General features: G+C 37.8%; 1 long non-coding RNA gene and 1 pseudogene across 2 annotated transcripts; one reads left to right on the top strand and one right to left on the bottom strand.

The window, feature by feature from the left end:
- Positions 1 to 107: 107 nt before the first annotated feature.
- Positions 108 to 25,315, bottom strand: LOC138328932 (uncharacterized). Of its 2 annotated transcripts, XR_011209377.1 has the most exons (5): positions 25,211 to 25,315; positions 23,419 to 23,567; positions 16,878 to 16,939; positions 1,274 to 1,446; positions 108 to 329 (listed from the first exon to the last, which is right to left on the bottom strand). It is a non-coding gene; the product is annotated as an uncharacterized lncRNA (long non-coding RNA). The 2 variants fall into 2 exon arrangements; XR_011209378.1 differs by lacking the exon at positions 16,878 to 16,939.
- On the top strand, positions 2,711 to 4,881 carry LOC138328846 (uncharacterized; annotated as a pseudogene).
- Positions 25,316 to 25,404: the final 89 nt, after the last annotated feature.

The following is a 25,404-nucleotide window of genomic DNA, read 5'->3' as shown; positions in this document are numbered from 1 at the left end:
TGTCCTTTTTATAGTGCTATATCACTGAAGCATACCGCCGAAGACACCAAGCAAACAAACGATTAACAAAGCAATATATATAAAAGCACTTTATTCAGTTCTATGTCGCTTAGATCTCCATTTCGGAACCCAAATCAGAAAGTGTTGATGGTATGTCAGAGTCCAACTCTGAAAAATCCGAATCGGAAGCATTTATGTCATCTTCCTCCTTCCACTGTGGAAGTGGCACCTCTAACAATAAGGTGTCATCTGCTTCGGTGACTTATGGATGGCTGGGCTTGGGTTAAATTGTTCAATTGCTGGGGATAGGAGTTGAACTGCCATAAGGTCTGAAAAACAGATTTCATTACCTTATAAAATACATACCTCATACAGGGGTAAGGGGGTAATATAGACTTTTAAACTACTACTTTTTTTTAATGAGATTAGCCTTGTTTTGGCCATACCCGACATGGCTGCAGAGCTTAGTCGGTTTCTGTATTCAGTTTTAACCTGCTTCATGCAGCTGAATTCCCTTTCACACTCTGTGCTTGATGCTGGTATGGTAAGGAGAATATCAATTACCGCAAATATGTTTTCGTACTTTACTCTGTACTGATCATTGATGAGTGACAAAGTCAAGTAGAAAGGTTAATTAAAGTTTATATAGTAATAAGTTGATAACTGATAAGTGAGGTTTAGCTGGGATGATATCTCAATTCACTAGATATAACTACATTCCGAATGTAATCTTAGCATAAGCACAAATTCTAGCTTCTACATTAAAATATATTAGTATTATAAGACTCTTTCATATGTGGATATGAAGGATAGGGATATTCTACCCGAGGGTCACAAAATGTAGTAAAACCCGAGGCTTGCCGAGGGTTTTGCAACATTTTGTGATCCCGAGGGTAGAATATCCCTATCCTTCATATCCACTTATGAAAGAGTATTTTTCTTTCATACCACGACGTTCTACTGCAATTTTACAACCATAATATCCCGCCATTTTGAAATAAATTCGAAGAAATCCACGACTGGAAGTCAATTTCCATACATGAAAAATTACGTGACATTTTCAACACAAATTCCGTTGCTTGCATCTTTTATAGTAAAACCAGTCAATTTTGTGAAAAAAATGTTAAAATTTTACCGAGGAAATAGAGATTTTATTGACGCCGTGACGTCACGAGGCTTTATTGCATGGGTAGCCATGCAATACAGCCTCAGGCGACATGAGTGTATTGCCCTAGACCAGCCAGTATTACACGTGTAGGTATGAAAGAATAACCTTTCTGTAATATTGTTGGCCATGTTGACAAATCTGCAAGTCTGGTAGATGAAAGAATCCCCTCATCTATGTCCCGGAATCTGCTTTTCACTCTCAAAGATCCCTAGTCCACCAATTTTGTCTGGCCTTTGAACACGTCAGCTCTGATCACTTTTGCCAGGTTGTATCAATCTCTAAAAAATAAAAATAAAACACGCACTGGACTAGGCACTAGTGAAGTAACTATAGGAAGTGACGAGGAGCGAAGACCAATGCACTTCACGATGCCTTTCCAAATGGAAACTTTTGATTGCGCACCAGACACATTGATTGCGCATCAGACACATTAAAGAAAATTTGAACAGATTCTTAGAGAAAAAGGGTACATCTATTAAAGACAGACAGAGCATTTATGATATCAAGGACGCAATTGTTTTTAGCGAAAATAATATGGAATATGCCAACAGAAATGACGATTCGGAGCCATATTTTATAAATCAATTTGATTAAAACATAGATCCTTATAACCACTCCGTTCAATAGAAGATCTGACAATATCCCATATGGGGTCACGTCCAGATGACCTTTATACCACGTGTGTTTCAGAGCAAATGCAGTTTCTACACCTTACAACATCAATTGAAAACGTCTTTTCGCCCCAGTATATATATACAATTAGCTTTGTTGTGTACTTCGGGCGAGATGACTACATACACGAAAATAATTTAGACAGCTTTTTCAAACTATTTCGTCCCCAGTCAAGATTCTGGCAGTGCCAATTTGATTGGCCATTTCAAAAGGTCATTTTGACGTGACCCCTAAAGGGATGTTCTCAGATCCTCTTATCCAACGTAGTATTTTATTTAATCAGATAGTTAAGAAATCACTTTGTGAGATATTCGCAAAATTTTCTGAAACCAAAATTGCAGTCATTTGTCATTGCATCCTTCGGAAAGAAATTGAAATCGGAGTTTAGACCAACAATACTAGGGTTTTTGCCAGGCCTTTGTAGGCCCGGTAAAAGAACCCATTCACAATTGCAAAATAGCACTGTATTTTCCCAAATTCAGTCAATATTTTCCCAATTGTTGTAAAATTAAGGTAAAACCCTCAAAGCTACAACAATGATATTAATATATTGTAAAATCTTTGCAAAAATCATTAATCAGGGTTCACTTTTGGGCGCGATTTCGCGATATTCTAGCATTATTTTCATAGAAGTCGCATTAAAGCCTGTCTTAATGCAAGAAAAAATCACGCAGTCAAAAACTCACAAAAAGTTTACCGATCGCAGTGTTCCGGAAATAGTTTTGTTTTACAATTCCTTATGATAGTGAGTCCCAATCAGTGTCTCTGTTGCACTTACATCTATGTTCGAAATCCAAACGCTTAAATGATAAAGCCGCCGGCGCAAGACAGGACCTAGCGTCGTCTGCAAAAGGTGGGTAATTATATAAAATGCCACCGAAAAAAATGTTTAAAGTCGACCCCCAACAACCTGTTCTGTCTAGGTTTATGAAACCGCCTGTTTCAGATATTGAACATGTTAATGAAAATGACGGTAAAATCTCCAGCGACTCCGCCGGCGCAGTGGCCAGCGCGACCGATACTGCCAATGACGATATTAACGCTTCTGATGTTACAACAACAATTTCAAGACCAAAGTTTCAGAAGAAATGGCAGTTAAAATACACCTGGCTATCCTTTGATGACGAAGAAAACGCGATGTTCTGTAATTTATGCAGATCGTCTAATATGAACAATACACTTAGCGTTGGAACACAGAATTTCAAAACCACAACATTAGAAAGACACGTAATGAGCGCTGACCAAAAGAGGGCAATTTTTATCCCCCATCTTAATACAGCTGTAGGGAATTCCGATTCCAAAGAGAAAAAATGGATCCAGGTATGCTTAAAAGTAGTGTATTGGTTGGCAAAGAATCCATAGCTCTTTCAAAATACCAGAGTTTAATGACACTCTTAAAAGAACTCGACATACCTAACATAGACGTTTAGAATTTCAACAAAACATAATACACGAGCTACAATACAGCTGTCTCCATGCTCCAAGCCTTGAGCAAGCAACACGATTGACAATAATGTCACAAAACAATTATCAGAGTCGCCTGTGTTAACCATCATGACATATGAAAGTACGAATATGGCAGTACATCACAAATTGTGCCTGACGGCACGTATTGTTAACCCAAGAATGTATCCAACTACCCTTTTTTGACTGATTTGAAGATCTCCTCTGCAACTGGAATTGGCATCTTAGAAGAAATAAAAAACACTTGGCTGACAGAGATATAGATATGAAGCAAGTGACAGGTATGACAAGTTTTGCAAAATGTGTGATTTAAAGGATCATATTAATAATTGTATAATTAACTGAATACCTGGGGAGACGAATCCATCCAAGTTCTATGTGAACACTTTGACAAAGAGAAAGTTCGTTGCTTCAAGCTTGATGGAGTGAACCAGGAATCCAGGAGTGAGGCAGTGATAGACACAGAATTGACAATGCAGGAGTTGATGAAGGTATTTAATTTTCAATTTGTTTTAATCAAAGATTGTGTTATTTTAAAGAAATATAAAAACATATTTGTTCTTTGTTGTGATCACAAATGTGGTTTCTTTTGTCTACTTTTTCATCAGCTATTATTGATGATCAATATCCCTGCAGGTAGGGCGTTAGAATTGTACCTGCTGCCCCTATTGCATGATCGTAAAAGGCGACTAAATTTAGGATATTATCCTTTCTTTTCTTCCTAACTGACTTTATCTTTCCTAATGCCTTCCTTGGCACCGCCTCACTTTTGGCCTTGCGTTGAGCGTTCGCCCCTATGAGGAAGGCTCTGGGTTCTGTCCCCTGGCCGAGACACACCAAAGTCTATAAAAGTGGTAGTTTCTTCTCCTGCTTAGCGCTCAGCAAACGGGGAGTGGGACGACTGGTTCGCCCGTTGTCAGTATAATGTGACCGGGTGGGGTGTGTTGCTTGGTGTCTTCGGCGGCATGCTTCAGTGATATAGCACTATAAAAAGGGCAATAGTTCCACTATACAAGAAGACATAACATGAATTTACCGCAATCTCCCAAAACACGCACCTCGCACAACATACACGCAACACACCGCATACATGGGAGGCCGTCCTTACATGACCATAGCTGTTAATAGGACGTTAATTAATCAAACAAACAAACAAACTTATTGATGATCAACCAATGGATTGAATTAGCTAGGTAAGAATGTACAATTATTTCAAAAAATCTAAAATACCTTTTTTCTTGCAGGTCAAACAGGTGGTCAAGTACCAGCAGTACCCACGGACTTCCACAGCTATGATTTGGAATCTCCCTGGGCAGTACCACAGGGAGGATTTCCCAAATCTTATGAAACTGGCTGCTCTAGCTCTTGCCCACCCAATTCATACCAGTGACTGCGAAAGGGCATTTTCTGCCCAAAATGCTGTTGTCACACCACTGAGAAATCGTATCAGTGGAGAACATTGTGAGCAGCTTATGAGAATTATGTTGGGAGGGTCAGATTTGAAAGAATTCAACTTTGATGAGGCTTTCACGACTTGGAAGAATGCCAAAACTAGGAAAATTTTCTTGAGAACATAAAAATAACACCAACACCCAATAAGCCTTGTTTATTTTATTGACATCAATCTATGACACTCATTTCATAATCAATCTTAAATAAGATAACAACAATTTACATTAACACAGAATATACCTTGTAAAAAAAGGAGGCGAAGGAAAAAATCCCATCCATATCTGAAAAATCTCATTGAAATGAGGTGAGGGCTGTGTGTGGGTGTATGCGCTTGAGGCAGAGAATATGTGTGAGAGTACAATGATACATGTACATTTAAGTATTAGAAATGTGTTTTTCATTAGATATTTACCAAGTCATTTGAGTAAAATATATAAGATATTTCAAGATAAATCATTATAATCTTTTTATTACTGGATAACTGATTTTGTAAGTTGTGATTGAAAATACATTGCCTGTTCAAATACGTATTTTAAACTAGTACAACAATACACTTGATATTAATATTGTGCTATTTATAACAATTATAAAATTCAATTCTAAAATTTTCCCTTAAAATGAAATATTTGTGTGTACATTCTTGCACGAATGTGGGTGTGTGTAAGGGTGAGTGTGTGGGTGGGAGTGTGAGGATGTGTGGGTGTGTGTATGTGTGTTTTTATGTGTGTGCTCGCGAGTGATATGTGATTGTGAATACATATATATGTGTACCTGTATATTGTTTTATGTGACTGTGTACATTGTGTTGTAATGTAATTATGCAAAAAGAAAAAAAATTATCTGAAAAATCTCATTGAAATGAGGTGAGGGAGATTTTTTCTCTCATTGTGCCCAAGTTCAAGGGTGATTCCTGATAAATTTTCCAGAACTTTTCAAAAATTGCTTTGGACGGTCCTTTTCCCAAAATAGCTGGCCAAAAACCCTGAATACCTCTGAATCAATGAATAAGCAGGCTTAAGCAGACAGCAAATTTCAAGCATCACAAATTACCCGAACTGATAGACAAGATGTCTGGTGTTCAATATTAAAAGGAGGGGTATTAGTTTGAGCCGTTTTGCGGTCACTCAATGATAAGCAAAATATTTTAGATATGTCAGCACTCGTATCAAATGTTTATCAGAATATCCTATCCTTCTCATCGTAATTGCAGAGGTTAAAGGGTGAAAATTCCGTTTTCATTGTTTAAACCAGAATTCATTAAATATAAGAGAAAACAGTTTTTGCAGTTTTTGCTTTCAAATCTTGGCTTTATAAAGAAAATTTTCAAAAAAAGTGATGGAAAAATAAAAAAAAAAATAGTTCACAGTGACTTAGTTAAGTACTTGTTCTTAATCCTTTGTCTTAACTCTCCATTCTTTTTCAGGAATGGAGCGTTGTAATGAACAAAGATACAATAAAACAAAAATATCCCAACAAATTTTGTTTATTATATTTCCAGTGTTGTTCTTTTACATCAACATTCACAATTTTCTGTGAGTTTTTATTAACATTGACATTCACTGTCACCTCAATAAGATTACCTTTAGTGTCATTTGTGCTAGTCTTCAATTTTTGAATCTTTGTTGGCAGTTTCTGATTATCCTTGAATAATGGTACTCACTGAGCGTTTTTGTGCGGCAGTTGTCCTCTTATAGCTCCTAATGGCATTTGATCTGTGTCCTGTTACCTCCGAAATTAATTGTTCATCAACCCCGGCGTGATAGAGGCGCGTTGCTGCAGACGCACGAAGAGAATGGTTTGTGCGATGCCCTGAAAGTCCAGCTTCTTTGCACAAACAAGAAACAACATTAGCTAGTTTGTGTCTGCCTAAAGGTTGGTTAGCATACCACACTGATGCAGATGGTTTTTGCAAAGGACGTAAATAAAAAGCTTCCGATTTACTTGCGACATTAGATGGACAAAGACCACAATATTTTGTGTACAATGCCAAAACACAGCGATCAGGGTTTTCGTTGTTTTCAAATGCGTACAAACATGGCCCACCTTGGTTAGTTTTAGATACATCCTCTGTATATTTCAAAAAGTTCCCTTTTTCATTTTCTCCTACACTAAGCTGGGAGGTATTCCCTCTACGCAGATTCCGGTGTTCCTGTCCACCACGCAGAGCAAAGTTCACTCCCAATAAATACACTAATTAAGTTCTGACTAACTTTTCTGGAGTATCCGAGTTAAGCACATCCTTAGACCACATGATATCCTCTTCAACGTCGGAAATAGGCAGTGCTTGATTTTTTGGTCCTCCAATATGTTGCTGTGCCTTTTCTTTCATGACATTATCCAGAGTGTTTTTTATTTGACTAAACGAAGTGTCGCTTAAAAATTTATAACTTTTATCCAAAGTACTCAAGTGCAGCTGTAGACAAATCACGATTGTATGAATAGTATCAGCTGGGTGGTCGGATCCATCGACTTTCTTTGCTTCACAAATAAAGCGCGAAATCGAATAGTTCAGCTCATCCCTTGTCATATTTTCTAGCTCCACTAGGATTGGACTGATGTTCATAGTCTTTGCCATTTCATTCCTGTCAGTTTGCCATTCTTTACAAATTTTAACAGCCCATTGGATTTTATTCATAGTGTTGGCTGCAAATCTGAAATATAGAAAATAATCTTATTAGATTCCATTCACTGCTATGAAATTAAATATATACCTTTAAGATATAGAATGTTATTATAGAAATCTAGACAAAAGTAAATAAAGATAGGTTTGGAGGAAGCTACCCTTTTTCAAAATAGGGAAAATTTTGAAGAAATAATGGGGAATTTTACTTTTTTCTTCTTTTGGTCCAAAATTATATTCATTTGACAAAATAGTGCTGTAAAACAACTGATTTTTTGTTAGATTTAGTAAAGCAAGATTTTAAGCTCAATATAATTAAAAGTTTGAGTTTATCACAAAATATGCAGTAGCTGTATGATAAATATGAAGAAATTTGCAAATAAAAGGTCTAAAAAAATAATGAAAAATAAGTCACAAGGGAAATTGTGTTAAAAAAACGGTCATGTTTTAGCTTCACAAAGGGGAATTTTTAGATCTTCAGGGGAATTTTAGGCAAGAGGGGGATTCCTGACAAGGTTTTATTCAGAAACCACTTTTTGTATTTTTAGTTAGATAAGGTATACAATTCATACTGAATTTATTACCAATAAAAGTAATTAATTTACTTACCTTTTACATTTTAGACTGCTTATTTCCATGTCAGATTTTGGAATCTTAAATCTGCTTTGTTTTTTGCATCCACTTAACTCCTTTTCTATATTTTGACATGTCAGAGACAATTCTTCTTCGCTGATGTCGCTGACTCATCATTTCTAACATAAACTGGCTGCTTTTTAACAATATTTTCCTTGTTTTCCAGTGATAAAATGTCTTCTACCACATTATCGGTATCATGGTCTGACTGTTGTTTCGCAGAGTAATTACTCTGAGTAAGAATACTTTCATCCTCACTTGATGAAGACATATTCTCAAATGATAGGTCTGGAGTAGATTATCATACAGATATAGAGCTTTCAGTATGTCTCCTGTGCTATTTAGCACATTTTGCATGTGCATGACATGACCTAATATGCATAACAAAAACTCTCCATTCCTTAGCTCGATCAGGTCTGACAGTCATATACAGGTAAAAATGGGGCACAATTGGGGTGTATTTTAAACAAAAACTCTCCATTCCTTATCTCAGATCTGACAGTCATATACAGGTAAAAATGGGGCAAAATTGAGGTGTATTTTAAGCGGGGGAATATCCTTTGTAAGTGTCCATTCCTTAAAATGAATGGTCCTCGGCTTTTTTTTAAGGAATAGACACTTACTCGAACATTCTCCCTTACTAATTAAAATGATTTTCAACGATTTGATAGCTCGAGATTGATGTTAAGTACTACATGTAGATCTCGACATGACTTGCTTTAGGATCACGTGCTTAAATTAGGTTATTTTTAATTGCTGGTATCATCTTTCCACTGAGTAACCGCTGTTTTCCCATGTTTAAAGCAGGATTGTTAAGTTGTTTAGGTCTCTTTTATGTAATAGATAATTTCTGATAAAAACTGAAAAATTTCTGAGAATGGATTGTACCGGGCAAGCAGGGCGAGGTACAATCCATTCTCTCTAATAATGAACAGGTTGAGGAATTTATCCTACTTAAAACCAATCATACCACTATCCACTATACCTTGCTTACCCTGCTAGAGAAATGGGACATCCCACTTCAGGTATTGCACAATTGTTCACTCACCTGTGACAAATAATGGGCTAACAATCTTGAGATACATGCACAATCATTTAGTTTAACACCTTTGGAGGCACAACAGTGTTTTTGAACATGTCGCATAGTGATATATTCCTTACCCGGTCATCATTTAGGGATGTACACAACCGTGATTCAGATGATATAACGTTCTAACCGGAGTAATTGTTCTTACAAGGACATGTGCATTGTCTAACTTTACATAAAATGCATACAAGCAAGGTAAGTTTTCCCTATAATTTAAACGGACAATTCACTCAGGCTAATTCTTTCACATAACCAAGAAGCAAAATATGGGCATAAATGTATTGCTCTTCATTTCTTATGAAACATGCAACATAAAACGTTGGCAAATTCCACGTCATTGTTTAGTATTTTAATTGATACCGTTGTAATTACAAATCGTTGATCAATACGATTAACCAGGTACAATATGTACGCTGTACCTATACCAGAGTCAAAGTCACACACGTTAAACAAATGAACTACATAACTACGGAGGAGGTGATAAAATGATTTTTTAGGCAAGAAAATTCACCTAGTAAGGTAAACACACTACTGTCAGAGCGATTTGAGCAGTTTTATTCAAAAGCGTCATTGCTCTACGTGCAAGGGACAGGGTTCGGCATACAAGATGTTCGACCACAACGTGTAATGGCGGACAGCGAGCGAGTTTGAACGTTTCATACGCATTTCACCACCATGGGCTTTTCTGGCATATCACAGTAAAACCGACTGATCTAATTTCCATTAGAACTAGGTTTTTCCGATATATGTACAAATTTTAATGTTCTCTTAGACTGAATTGTCCCTTTAAACATTTCTGGTTTTTTAAAAATCGACCATGCACATATTTCATATATGATAAAATAACCATGTCTGATTGATGTGGTAGCATTGCACTGGTAAAGTGTGAAACCTGACTAATCCGACACCACGTGGGATCAACTTGTTTGGTCAGATTAATCAGGGTGTAGTAAAGTAAGATATTGTTGTATACTATTGTTGAGAAGAACAAACTATTTTGATAGCAATCAACTATAATAATAATAATACTTGTCTTTATTGTATATCAATAACACCTAGAGACAAAGACTCGTCTTTCAAGTGGTTGACAAAAAATGTACAATATTTACAACATGAGATATACATCACAGACAATACAATGAATATCACAGAAAATAAGTAAAAAAACTTTTAAAATACTGATAAATCTCAAGGTGCATAAATATATGGAAACTAAAAAACACATCTTAATGAATTAGTGTCTAATATACATATATGTCAATATGACCAAGGAATAAAAAATGACATGATATATGCTATTATAGCATGTATCAATCTGATTAAAATACAGATCCTTATTATCACTACGTTGGATAAGAGGATCTGAGAACGTCCCTTTAGGGGTCACGTCAAGATGACCTTTTGAAATGGCCAATCAAATTGGCACCGCCAGAATCTTGACTGGGGACGAAATAGTTTGAAAAAGCTGTCAAAATTATTTTTGTGTATGTAGTCATCTCGCCCGAAGTGCACAACAAAGCTAATTGTATATATATACTGGGGCGAAAAGACGTTTTCAATTGATGTTGTAAGGTGTAGAAACTGCATTTGCTCTGAAACACACATGGTATGCAGGTCATCTGGACGTGACCCCTTATTGGATATTGTCAGATCCTCTATTGAACGGAGTGGTTATAAGGATCTGTGTTTTAATCAGATTGAACATGTATTAAAATTGATTTTGTTTGATTAATTAATTGTTGTAATCAGGACTTATATTAAAGCTGACAAAGCAAGTTAAAATTATTAAAATGATTTTTTTTTAAATAAGTATAATCGAATTTCAAGAATCGTTTATGAGACATTCTCCGGTTGAGGACAGCCATTTTTGTTTTACATTCCGACGACTCACCGACCCTATATAAAGCGCGTGAATCGACACACGTGCGCTCATTCATGTACATATACACCTAGCAGTCCACAGTATTTATCACCTACAAATAGGTAAACAAAACACTCACCTGTAAGACTATATGGGACTTGTTTCAGCAAGAAAACATGTCAACTCCTCTAAGTTGTCATTTAGATGTTTCTCAAAATAAAATTTCAACGCAAGTGAATAGAAATCCAAACAATAATACGTCCACATATCTCTACGTATATCACCGTACTCGATGCACTCAACTGACCATATACATGTGACTATAGTACCTGACCCGAACGAGCGACAACTATCAAGGACACACACGTGTCGATGTACATGTACGTGTAAAACCTAGTGTACATTGAAGTGTTTTATTAGTTCGTATTGGACATATGTTGGGATATAGCTGACAACACATTCATCCATTACTTCAATGAAATATTGTCGGGTGAGTGCAGTGTTTATTTTCAATTTGCAATATCAGGGCATGTGTATCTGAGACAAGCCATGTTAAGGTTCATGTAATGGCTTTAAACAGTGATATTTTGCAAGCCTTAAACTCATTACTGTGCTGCAATTGAACAGAACTAATTTCATTAATTGTTGGTATATACCCTGGCTAACTGTCAGTCTTACTTTTGATATGTTATTTGTGAAGCTGCGTGTAAAATACAGTAAAATATGAGAAAAATGTATATTTCTGGAGAAGACATAGAACTCGTGTGAATTGTATTGATGGAACCAAATAATCATGCCATCGTGTTCAGTTGTGAATATGCCAGGTACTCCAACAGTGTGTTTGGCAAAATCGGACCAGCAAATAGCGCAGGAGCCTATTGTAGTAAATGCAAATGGCTGCTATAAATGGCGGATCGAAAATATCGCATATAAGAAGCCATCTCAATTGATACAAATGTTTTTATAGACACCATAAGGTACTCTGAACATAACAAGAAGACTCTTCACGAAAAAAAATAGTTCAAACAATCTGTTTGGGGCGAAAAATGCAAATTTCCGGAAAGAGCCTCAAAGTCCACATTTTAACTATTCTTTTTTCGTAAATAGTCTTCTTGTCATGTTCAGAGTACCTTATAGTGTATATAAGAGCACTTGTATCAATTAAAATGTCTTCTTATATGCTATATTTGTGATCCGCCATTTAAAGCAGCCATTTGCATTTACAACAATAGGCTCCTGCGCTATTCGCTGGTCCGATTTTGCTAAACAAACTGGTGGAGTACCTGGCATAGTCACTACTGAACACAATAGCATGTGTATTTGGTGCCATCAATGCAATTCACACGAGTTCTATGTCTTCTCCAGAAATATACATTTTTCTCTTATTTTACTGAAATTTACAAGCAGCTTCACAAATTACATATCAACAGTAAGACTGACAGTTAGCCAGGGTATATACCAACAATTAATGAAATTAGTTCTGTTCAATTGCAGCACAGTAATGCGTTTTAGGCTTGCAAAATATCACTGGTTAAAGCCATTACATGAACCTTAAGAATGACACACGTGTGTCAAGTGTCCCGTGTTTTATATAGGGGGTTGGGCAGTGAAAGTTACTAAGCAGAGCAAAAGAAAAATGGCTGCCACTTCCTTAGATACCGCACTGTCATAACTAGGGGATGTCTCAGAAACAATTTTCGAAAAAAATATTTCGTTATCTTTTTTTTTTAATTTCAAATGCATGTTTTAATTTGCATTGTCAGCTTTAAGGTTTTTTTCTGCTTCTAGGCACTGTGCCTAGTGACTACCGAGAACTTACTCGGCACCACCAAATTTTACCCGGCACCATTTCAGTCAAGTTGGTAGGCACTTGTGTAACGTTTTTAACGGGTGTTACATAACCCCAGGTTCGCTCCTGTCCAGTATCATGGATTTATTAGATATACTTGACAAACACTTTGGTAAAAGTTCTGGTATATTTATTATGTTAACAAGAATGATATAAGGTTACAATAAAGTACACTGATATGTAATTTTGGAACAGATACTTCAGTAGCTGTTCTGTTATATTAGTAAAAATGTCGATACGTTAGCTCATCTGGTGAGATCGTACTGTACTTGTAATAGTTGCGATCGTTTATGATAAAAATATAAATAATAGAGCCAAAATGACTTGTGCTACTAATTTCTGTAGAGGTTGCTTCCCTTGGATCGTATCACATCAACTTGTAAGCATTTAATTATAAGTCAGAATCATATTCACATTGTTTCCTTTACAAAGTATATCGTCTGCTTTTGGGAGTATCCCATAATGCATCACGTCGTTGTGTAGGTAAACCAACGTAAGATGACGTTAACGTAAATAGTAAGTAATGCTCGAATATATAGAACACTAGTATTGAGAAACCAAACAAACTTGGATGCCTACCCATCGTTTAGGTGTAACTGACGACATCCTCTAAGGTAAGGTTGTGAAGTCTGAAGGTATTATGACCAGCAGAGTGTGAGTCGAAAATCGAACTGACGTTTGACGTTTTCGGACGGCCTTTTATACTCGCCGCCGAGACCCTATTGACCAATCAGAATCGAGCTTACATGTTGTGACGTAACAATCTAGATTCCGCCAAACTGTAAACAACCGCCGCTCTCTGGCATGGAATTTCGCAGAATAATGCGCTTTCTGATGGTTTAGAGTGCATACAACAATAATACACGAGTTAATAACATCATGAAGAATCTAAACATGCTTCGTTTACAGTATAAGGTAAGATAATCGACCTGTAATCGTCTTCAATCGTCTGAATCAAAGTTGATGAATCTCGCCATTTTGAATGGCATGGTCGATCCGCCATGTCAAAGTTGTCGTGAATTTCCGTTATAAATCAAGTATAATATATTTACGTCAGGATATATCTCATGTTTTATAAACATAGATATTATGATTATCTGCTAAAAAGTAGATAATGTAATATTCGTAACATTGCCCCCTCCTTCGTGAAGCATTCGTCCCGAATGACGTAATATTAAATTAGGTTAACTGGAAATTTCCATTAGTTGAGCACGCGCTATGCGTGTCAAGGTTTATTTTCAAAATTCTGCAAAATGGCGTGGTTGAGATTCTCACTTCAGACGAGCAAGCAAGAGACCGTACAAACACAGGTTTATAAAGTTAAAACAGCAATTTAATTAAATTAATGCATTTCATTTGAAGTGAATATTTACATAATTAATAGAAATATGTACATAAATGGATAATCATTGCAAAGTTGTTTGTTTGATTTATTAACGTCCTATTAACAGCTATGGTCATGTAAGGACGGCCTCCCATGTATGCGGTGTGTTGCGTGTATGTATATCACTGAAGCATGCCGCCGAAGACACCAAGCAACACAACCTACCCGGTCACATTATACTGACAACGGGCGAACCAGTCGTCCCACTCCCGTTATGCTGAGCGCTAAGCAGGAGCAGAAACTACCACTTTTATAGACTTTGGTGTGTCTCGGCCAGGGGACAGAACCCAGAGCCTTCCTCACAGGGGCGAGCGCTCAACTAAAGGCCAAAAGTGAGGTGGTGTCAAGGAAGACGTTAGGAAGAATGAAGTAATTTAGGAAGAAAGAAAAGATAAGATCCTAAATTTAGTCGCCTCTTACGATCATGCAATAGGGGCAGCAGGTACAATTCTAACGCCCTACCTGCAGGGCCAAAAAAAAAAGTAAGTAGCTTTTAAGCTTAATCAAGTATCCAACCGGATAGACCATTGAGTATTAATGAAACTCCATTTTCATAATTTTAGCATATATGAATATTCACAAATCCCTATTCTATATACATATATAAACAATTTGAATAAATATTTTATAATATTTTCAACAATATAATAAGTTATAATAACTGGTATTTTCTTCTCGTAAGGTCAACTATGCAAACTTGAAACATGTCATGAGGATATGTCTAGATGATAAAAAATGAAGAAGTAAGTATTACTTACATTATATACAATTATTCCAAGAATATATTTATACACTTATTCATGAAATTATATTTCATTTGAAGATTATAACTTATAATTATTTTACAAATCTATCTACAATGTAATGACTAATGCATAAAAGAACCAATATTCAACTCAATAAATTAATGTCTATAATATTTACAAATGTCACTGTTCATATTTCATTTTTGGTTCATCATTTAGATGTCGTCCCCAAAGTTCAGTAGAAGAGACTTAATCTTCGATTCCACTATCACTTTCAATCCACTCAGTTCATAAAATTCGGCCTCAGTCAACAATTCACGCAGCTGGGGAATGGTTCAGGGGAGATTCCTCCTGGTGATGCTCGGACCATTACGAAGAAAACATAAAACAAAGTCAAACATTTTGGCACTTCTATCTAAAAAGTAACGGTCATTACCATGCTCTTGATACGGCTTCATGTTACAAGAAACCATCCCTGCAAGAATCGAAGAAGGATCAACCTTCAGGGTTGTACGACTGGTTTCGAATCTTCGACCACCAACATTTAGGATGCACCGGTTGTCTTGAAACTCCTGGAGCCCTTTAAGCTTAATATCGGTTTTACTGGTTGGCTCATACACAGGTAGAGTAACATTATCTCCAGATGGATTAACAGGAATATACTCTTACTCATTCACAGTACCCGTTGAAGAAATATTTCCACTAGTTTCCTCAATTTCAGGAGTGATTATGGATGACACAATTGGAGCCTGCTGCTTTTCTGCTGGCAGAGGTAACAATATACTAGGCGTGCAGACACTAATAGAGGGAGATGATGACGCTGATGAAGAAGATACAGATAAATTGTCAATAGCTTTAAATGATACATGGCGAATAGGAACACGGGTGTTCTTTGTAGGTTGAGATGATGGCTCAGAACTGACCGGCAGATGCTGAGGAGAGATTGTAGTGGCCGTACTCACAGTTGAAGACAATGACTTCTTAGGACTCTTGGTAGGCAAATCAACAAAGATGGTAGATTTCCTTTTTGGAGTGTGAGGGGTGGTGTTGCTGCCTTTCTTAAGCATCTTCTCTGGAGGAAGTGGTATTTCCCTCATGACTGTTTTCACCTTGCCGCTTCTGGCGATTTGAAACAGTCTAAATTCCTCCTGTTCCTCCGGACCATATTGCATGTTGGTGCGTTTTACTGGCGTAATAGGGGCATTGCATCCATTCTTGGAATCAGGCCTGTTCATAAGTCGTTTACATTGCTGGCACACATACGCAAAATTCAAATGTTGACCTGTCATGTGCTTTTCTACATTGCTTCTTTGTGGAGACTTTTACAGTACATTGTCTTTTATGTCGTCATGCACAACCCAGGGAAATTTCCTTTTTCCATTCATTTTTTTTAATTTTCTTATTATTTCCTTGAGGAGGGACTAGGTTCACTTTTAGGTTTCGTCGTTTGCTTTCGTTTTGGCCTACTTTCTTTTTTTGGGGTTTTCGACTTTCTTTACCTTTGTTTCATTGTCAATGCCCGAAGTTTTAGCTTCATGTGTACTACATTGAACTTCGTGTATGGTATCGTGTTCTTTTTCTTTGAAAAAAAAAACAACCGGCTAGGCTAGTCTGTTGTTTTCTTTTTTGTTTTTCGGTTGCCATTTCTCACTATCAATACTGAGCAAAGTGGAAAATTCCCCAAATTAACAGGAGTCCTATCGACGCTTTAGATATAACATTAACGTGACTTATTATAAGCGCACAAGTGAAGATGACCAGATGAAATGACTGACGCAAAAACGCAACAAAATATTTTGTTTATTTTTTTGTGGCTATACATTAATGTGTTAGTATTTACATATGATTTTTGAACGATGTTTTGACTATACTGATATGCCCAACATATTTCCGTGGGAAAAGTTTACTCGGCACTTGGAAGAGTGGTAAAGACGAACCTACCCGGCACCGTGGCATTTTCACTCGTCCAGACGAGTCGACGAGTACCTAATCTGCTTAGTTTACTAAAAAGACAAAAAGAACAAAAAGTGATGAGTTTACTGATATATATATTAAGAAGCACATGGAACAGTGATTATTAATATACACGTAGAAAATGTTTTTGGCATTCGAATTTGAATTTAGAAAGTTTTGAATTTTTAGAAATAATTTCTTGCAAATCAGTTCATAGTGATGGTCCACATTACTAGGGGCTCATATGTTTTTTTTTTGTGTGTTTTAAATCATGTTATACATATTTTACTATGGTGGCTGATCTAGTCTTCTTTTCATGATCATTGGATATTAGATTGTTACAATCTAAATAATGTGGACATAAAATTACGCTCATTATATTTCACCCTTTTGCTAAAAGGCAGCCATTTTAAAGATGCTCCACCACAGACAAATGGTATTTTTTCACTCTCAAAAACAGGAGCAGACGATTTAGTATTTTTCTTCAGATACAAAAGTTACTTACTTCACACCATTACCACCATTAAAAAGTTTGAGCTTCTAATTTTACTTCCAAGTTAAACATATAAAAATAATTAATTGCATCCCGAAAAAATTCTGTGTCACTATATCCTATACGGAATGAAGTCCTGATAGCGCAGGCACCGACGGCGAAATAAATTATTTTATATTATTTTTGTGCCAATTAGGCATATATATACACGATTAAACACCCATTATTGTTCAAATGATGAATATCATTTATGCTCTCTCGGCGGTGGAGCATCTTTAATTTAAAATTAAATTCATCACCTGATACAGAATAATCTTCGTCTAGAATAATACGAAGTAAACTCTTCTGCATTCGTTCAAGTTTGTTTATGTACCGCTGGCTACAATGGCCCCAAACATTTGAACAATAATCAAGATACGGTTAAATGAAAAAGTTAAAATACGTAATTCTAGATCAAACTGGTAATAAATGCTTTAAACGACATAACTGATAAATTTTGTTTGTTTGTTTGTTTGATTTATTAACGTCCTATTAACAGCTATGGTCATGTAAGGACGGCCTCCCATGTATGCGTAGTATTGCGTGTATGTTGTGCGAGGTGCGTGTTTTGGGAGACTGCGGTATATTCGTGTTTTAAACGACATAACTGATAAATTTTAAAATTGACCTTTTGTATACAATATTGGACATGTTTATCCAAGGTAAGAGTATCATCAATACTTTGTTTGTTTGTTGATTTATTAACGTCCTATTAACAGCTATGGTCATGTAAGGACGGCCTCCCATGTATGCGGTGCGTTGCGTGTATGTTGTGCGAGGTGAGTGTACTGGGAGACTGCGGTATGTTCGTGTTGTGTCTTCTTGTATAGTGGAACTGTTGCCCTTTTTATAGTGCTATATCACTGAAGCATGCCGCCGAAGACACCAAGCAACACACCCCACCCGGTCACATTATACTGACAACGGGCGAACCAGTCGTCCCACTCCCTGTGTGCTGAACGCTAAGCAGGAGCAGAAACTACCACTTTTATAGACTTTGGCGTGTCTCGGCCAGGGGACAGAACCCAGAGCCTTACTCACAGGGGCGAACGCTCAACTCAAGGCCAAAAGTGAGGCGGTGCCAAGGTAGGCATTAGGAAAGATAAAGTCAATTAGGAAGAAGAGAAAAGATAAGATCCTAAATTTAGTCGCCTTTTACGATCATGCAATAGGGGCAGCAGGCACAATTCTAACGCCCTACCTGCAGGGCCAATACAGACACCAAGTAATTTTTCATGTTTGACATTTTATAACTTCTATTGAATGATTCATCATATATTATACTAATCTCATTTCGACACCTTTGTTTTTTCTGTTGACTTCCTATTAACCCATACATGGTTTTTTTCAGTATCAATGACGATTTTGTTGGCTTCACACTAGCTTTTAACAATTACAACGTCAGATTGAAGACACGACTCAATAACATCAGTTTTCCTGTCTGCTTCTTCCATGGATATGTCATCAACATACATAAAAAACTACACATTGTTTACAATAGAAAAGGCATTTCGTTTACAAATAAAAAAAAACATCACAGGCCCAATAATGGAACCATGTGGTACCCCAGTAAAATTTCACATGGGTCGCTAAGCGATGATTTAAAAATAGTCTGTAAACGATTGCACAGGTACGATGTGGAAAAAAAACTTGGTAGTACTGTCTGAACAACTATATAAGTTCTATTTCTGTAGTAATATGTTGTGGTTAACAAGGTCGAAAGCCTTCCTAAACACAATGTACATAACACCAACGAGGTTTCCTTTATCAATTTCCTCATACAGCTATCAGATAATACTGTAAGAGCAGTTAGACATGTTTACTCCTAAATCCAAACTGCTTGCTCTACATTAGCCAACAGAGAGCATTCCAGTCATTTCTAAAAGCAACTAACTAACAAATATAGCATTACCTATTTTTTGGTTTGTTTATTTTTACGTCCTATTAACAGCCAGGGTCATGTAAGGACGTGCCAGGTTTGTTGGTGGAGGAAAGCCGGAGTACCCGGAGAAAAACCACCGATCAACAGTCAGTACCTGGCAACTGCTCCACATGGGATTCGAACCCGCTTCCCAGAGGTGGAGGGCTTGTGGTAATATGTCGGGACATATTAACCATTACCTATTTACAACATACATAATTCAGACAACCACACAAATATCCTAAAAAAGCGCCCATTCTCGTACCTAATTGACGATGACAGTTCCCATCCGTACCCTTCCTAAATTTTCTAACCAATATAAAATATAGTCACCTAACTCAGCTGGCAGCACGCAGGAACTCATTCCGTCAGACTGCCCAGCATACACTTTCTACTCTAAATTTATCCCAATACCCGGGTCTAGACAGCCAATCACAACAGATAATACAGACACACATATAGGACAACTCACCAGAAAGAAATGCACGACACAAACACTACCCACAGTATAGAGGCATACAAAGGTCACAGTTCAGGTACACAATACATCCACGGATAAAAAGCATGGCTAGTGTGCTTACCTAGACATATATTATGTATATTACATATACATCTATATCCCCTGCTATACATGACCATAGACTGGCTGATGATAAGGTCTGGTCAGGGAAAACTCAACTAACGAATATGTGTATCGGTCTGACTCCGGAACCCCGAGCCGTCCTCACCGGGACGAGCACTCAACTTATTGCAAAATTGGACGGTGTCAAGGGAGACGTGAAAAAAGACGGGAAAGATGAAAACTGTTTAAAAAGACTTGTACGGTTTTGCTATGGACACAGGGGTTAAAATTCTACAAGAGTTTCACAAAGTTCAATTCTTATTTTTAACCATCAAGCAAGCATATATAACGGTGTAGGCACCTAAACCTGAACCCTGTGGTATCCCATTCCTAACTTATAATTTGATTTTACTTTCAAAAAAAAACATTTTAACGTCATGTACTCAAGTTTTTATGCTTTATTTGTTTGATCAATTATCGTCCTATTAACAGCTTTGGTCATGTCAGGACAGCCTCCCATGTATGCGGTGTGTTGCGTGTATGTTGTGCGAGGTGCGTGTTTTGGAGCCTGGACTGCGGTATATTCGTGTTGTGTCTTCTTGTATAGTGGAACTGTTGCCCTTTTTATAGTGCTATATCACTGAAGCATGCCGCCGAAGACACCAAGCAACACACCCCACCCGGTCATATTGTACTGACAACGGGCAAACCAGTCGTCCCACACCCTGTATGCTGAACGCTAAGCAGGAGCAGAAACTACCACTTTTATAGACTTTAGTGTGTCTCGGCCAGGGGACAGAACCCAGAGCCTTCCTCACAGGGGCGAGTGCTCAACCAAAGGCCAAAAGTGAGGTGGTTTCAAGGGAGACTCTAGGAAGAACAAAGTAATTTAGGGAGAAAGAAAAGATAAGATCCTAAATTTAGTCGCATTTTAAGATCATGCAATAGGGACAGCAGGTGGTTGAAATTATTTGACTTTCAGCAACTTCATTCTGTCTGGGATTGCAATACTTTGATTTTTTTAAAAACATCATTGGGATCATCGTTATTTTTTCCGGTCCTATTACAATGGTCATATATACGAAGAAGACCTTCCGTGGCACAATTTATAATGGTTGCTGTTTGAACATTTTTTCCCATCTCTTTTATCCCGCTGGCGACCAGGTAGATCTCTATGCTACGTTTCCATGGCTTGAAATTTTCTAAGACATTACCTGTCGTCAAGTTAAGTTCTGGCGGTAAACGGAGAATCGTGTTAACTGATTGACGATTGACCTAACACCGGCTTCCTGTACGTTAGCCTACTGCGCAATAGTTATTACATCTGACGACAGCTTATTCACACACGCTTTGCTGCCACCATATTGATAGCGTTGGATTACACCAAATCTCAAAACATAGCTTCTGTGACCATGCCGTAAATTCGGAACCACATGAAATTACATATATAATGCGGACTATAACTAAAATTAATAAATAGAAATTAAATGCCTAACATGCGGAACGAAATACATAGTATTTATCGACACCATTCCTATGGGAATGAGAGTTTTAATTTAATTGTGTGTTCACGTCATGCGTTGTATATATTTGTTTTAAAGCAATTCACAGAAGTAAAGCTCAATGTCTTTTCTGGTAAGGAATTCCAAATATACTTTGTTTGTATGTTTTATTAATTAACGTCCTATTAACAGCTATGGTCATGTAAGGACGGCCTCCCATGCATGCGGTGTGTTGCGTGTATGTTGTGCGAGGTGCGTGTTTCGGGAGACTGCGGTATATTTGTTGTGTCTTCTTGTATAGTGGAACTGTTGCCCTTTTTATAGTGCTATATCACTGAAGCATGCCGCCGAAGACACCAAGCAACACACCCCACCCGGTCACATTATACTGACAACGGGCGAACCAGTTGTCCCACTCTCTGTATGTCGAGCGCCAAGCAGGAGCAGAAACTACCACTTTTATAGACTTTGGTGTGTCTCGGCCAGGGGACAGAACCCAGAGCCTTCCTCACAGGGGCGAAAGCTCAACTCAAGGCCAAAAGTGAGGCGGTGCCAAGGGAGGCATTAGGAAAGATAATGTCAGTTAGGAAGAAGAGAAAAGATAAGATCCTAAATTTAGTCGCCTTTTACGATCATGCAATAGGGGCAGCAGGTACAATTCTAACGCCCTACCTGCAGGCCAAAACTGCCAGTCAGGGGAGGTTATTTTTTTTTGGCTCAGACTTTCCTGCTGAGGGTTTCTTGGCATTACCTTTATTATGTTTCTAGTACCCATCGCTGCGTCCAGCCTTCCCTTTATTTTGGTTTGCTCAAGACGTATCATTACCCTCAAGCTTCTTTTCAAGGAGCTTAATTTTACTCATTAAGGCACTTACCTTATCGGTTGCCTTTTGAGCTGGTTTCTCCTGCTTAGCGCTCAGCATACAGGAAGTGGAACGACTGGTTCAACCGTTGTCAGTATAATGTGACCGGGTGGGTGTGTTACTTGGTGTCTTCGGCGGCATGCTTCAGTGATATAGCACTATAAAAACAGTTCAACTATTCAAGAAGACACAACATGAATATACCGCAGTCTCCCAAAACACGCACCCAGCACAACATACACGCAACACACAGTATATGTGGGAGGCCGTCCTTACATGACCATAGCTGTTAATAGGACGTTAATTAATCAAACAAAGGGTTAAGCTCAAGGTCTACCGCTCTGACTTCCCTTAGCAGCAAGTCATATGACTTAATGGAGCCATATTCCTCTGACGCGTCTGGCCTTTCAATCTGATTAAAATACAGATCCTTATTATCACTACGTTGGATAAGAGGATCTGAGAACATCCCATTAGGGGTCACGTCAAGATGACCTTTTGAAATGGTCAATCAAATTGGCACTGCCAGAATCTTGACTGGGGACGAAATAGTTTGAAAAAGCTGTCCAAATTATTTTCGAGTATAAAGTCATCTCGCCCGAAGTGCACAACAAAGCTAATTGCATATGTATACTGGGGCGAAAAGACGATTTCAATTGATGTTGTAAGGTGTAGAAACTGCATTTGCTCTGAAGTACACGTGGTATAAAGGTCATCTGGACGTGACCCCTTATGGGATATTGTCAGATTCTCTATTGAACGGAGTGGTTAGAAGGATCTGTGTTTTAATCAGATTGCGTCTGGCCTTTCAATCTGTCACAGCGCAAGCCAGTCCAAAATTTGGATCGGAGCATGTCATCTCTGCCTGAAGAGCTTACATGTCCCACTGTAGCTGACAAGCTGTAACAGTGCTTCTAGTCTGCACACATAAGCGGTGGCAGACTCACCTTCTTTCTCGGTGTAGCAGAGTAAAACTGCTGTAACATGTCTTCATTAGAAGCTATATTACCAAAGAAGGTGTCTAGTTTCTGTAGAATTTCTGATAAAGTTGCCCTAGGACCTAGTGGTATAAGAGTTTGAGGAGCAATTCCCCCGAGTGGTTTCCTTATGGCTTGGAGAATCAACTCTGTCGGTTGCTAAACATCTTACCTCATACCGCCATCCCTCATAGTTGGGTTTACCACACTGAAGTGACTCGTCCCCAGAGAATGTGGAGATTTTCGAAACTTGAGGTAAAATGTGTGTATTCCTTCTTTGACGTTGTGGAGCAAGTGGAACTCCATATCCTTCCCCCAGCCCTGAAAATGGAGAATCACTAGTGTCACAACCCTTAGGAGGCAAAGGAGTACTAGTATTCACTCCATCCCCACGTTCTACAAAATCAAATCTATAACCTAGGGCACCTACCATACCTTTGTCAGTATTTGACTTAACCTGTCCAGGCGATAACGACGCTGGAGGAGTCGTGACAGAACCAGGTTTTTTTTTGGCTCAACATACTGTCATACTCCACCTTGGTAAACAGGACACAGTCGTCATTCTGGCGCAAAAGGCTAGTCATGAGATCAGTCTGCCTGCCAAGTTGGAAGATCCTGCGTTTGGCTTTGACGTTGCCATGTTATACCAAACACAAATTAAAATACAAAGTACAAGTTATTAAGACAATGAATAGAACCGACGAAATAAGTAGTACAATATCTAGTATCCAAGTGATCGGGGCAATCCCTGCCTACGAGAATAACCAGATAACCACTTAATCATACAAATAGAAACTTTAAGTAAAACTTTAAACGCAATATGTACAAATAGAAACAACAAGCCTTTTCATCCAACACCTAGTTAGTAGTGGAGTAGGGTGAATTTCGTCATTATACAGACTAAAATTGATTTATCCTGGTGTATCGCCTTCCTGTACCTTACCAAGTCAAACAAAGAGCAGACACTAAGTCTATTATTAATTTGCGTAAGGAAACTATTCAATTCCAACACCCTGCCATTAAGGATAACACTCGCCCCAGTGAAGAAGGCTCTGGGTTCTGTCCCCAGGCCGAGACACATCAAAGTCAATAAAAGTGGTAGTTTCTGCTCCTGCTTAGCGCTCAGCATACAGGGAGTGGGACGACTGGTTCGCTCGTTGTCAGTATAATGTGACCAGGTGGGGTGTGTTGCTTGGTGTCTTTGGCGGCATGCTTCAGTGATATAGCACTTTAAAAAGGGCAACAGTTCCACTATATAAGACACAACATAAATATACCGCAGTCTCCCAAAACAAGTACCTCGCACAGCATACACGCAACACGACGCATACATGGGAGGCCGTCCTTTCATGACCATAGCTGTTAATAGGACGTTAATTACTCAAACAAACAAACAAACAAATCATTAAGGATAACATCTTGATGTTGGAATGAATCAGGATTTGGATGGCACTTGAATTTGTTCCACTCTTGAATAGGGTATGGAGGGATCTCCAAAAATATAAGCTGTATAGTAAGGAAATTGGAAACAATAGAAACAAACTTGTTGATAATAGATTGCAGATCATAATTTGCAAATTCAGAAGTCTGGTGTCTTTGACTAAAAAATTTGCCTTGCTTGACAGTAAGGTCGCATTACCTAGCAAAACATATAACACAATGTGTGGATAACAACTGACTTCGACTGGAAATTTAGTCTCTAACCAACAAAGAAAATGTGTAAACGACCACCTTGTTGACAATTCAATATTACAACGTAAATTTTGCAATAAATCCAAATGTCGTTTCAGGTAAAATCCCTTACTACTTGTGGCCACATGTGACATAGGTTTGTCAATAAATTTCTTTAGTTTACTACAACTCATAACCAACACAGTATTGGAATTGATATATGATAATGTTATAAGTCTCGATTACATATATATAATGCAATACGCTGACGAACAAATACACCATTTACAAACCCATCTTCAGCAACAGTTTCACTCAGCTCTTGATCTTCTGACAATCCTCAACTGCCGCTACAGTGCATTTCAGTGTGTGAACTGTTAGTAGGTTGGAATTATTACATGGGAAGCAAGCATGCAATATATGTAAATATAGGACAGTTGGAAGTGTAAACAAATATAAAAGTTTATCACATTTTACAGATTTAAAC

Source organism: Argopecten irradians, chromosome 8 (assembly GCF_041381155.1).
Source record: "Argopecten irradians isolate NY chromosome 8, Ai_NY, whole genome shotgun sequence".
Lineage (NCBI taxonomy): Eukaryota > Metazoa > Mollusca > Bivalvia > Pectinida > Pectinidae > Argopecten > Argopecten irradians.
The sequence above is the reverse complement of the archived record's forward strand: the minus strand, read 5'-3'. Positions and strand labels throughout refer to the sequence as shown.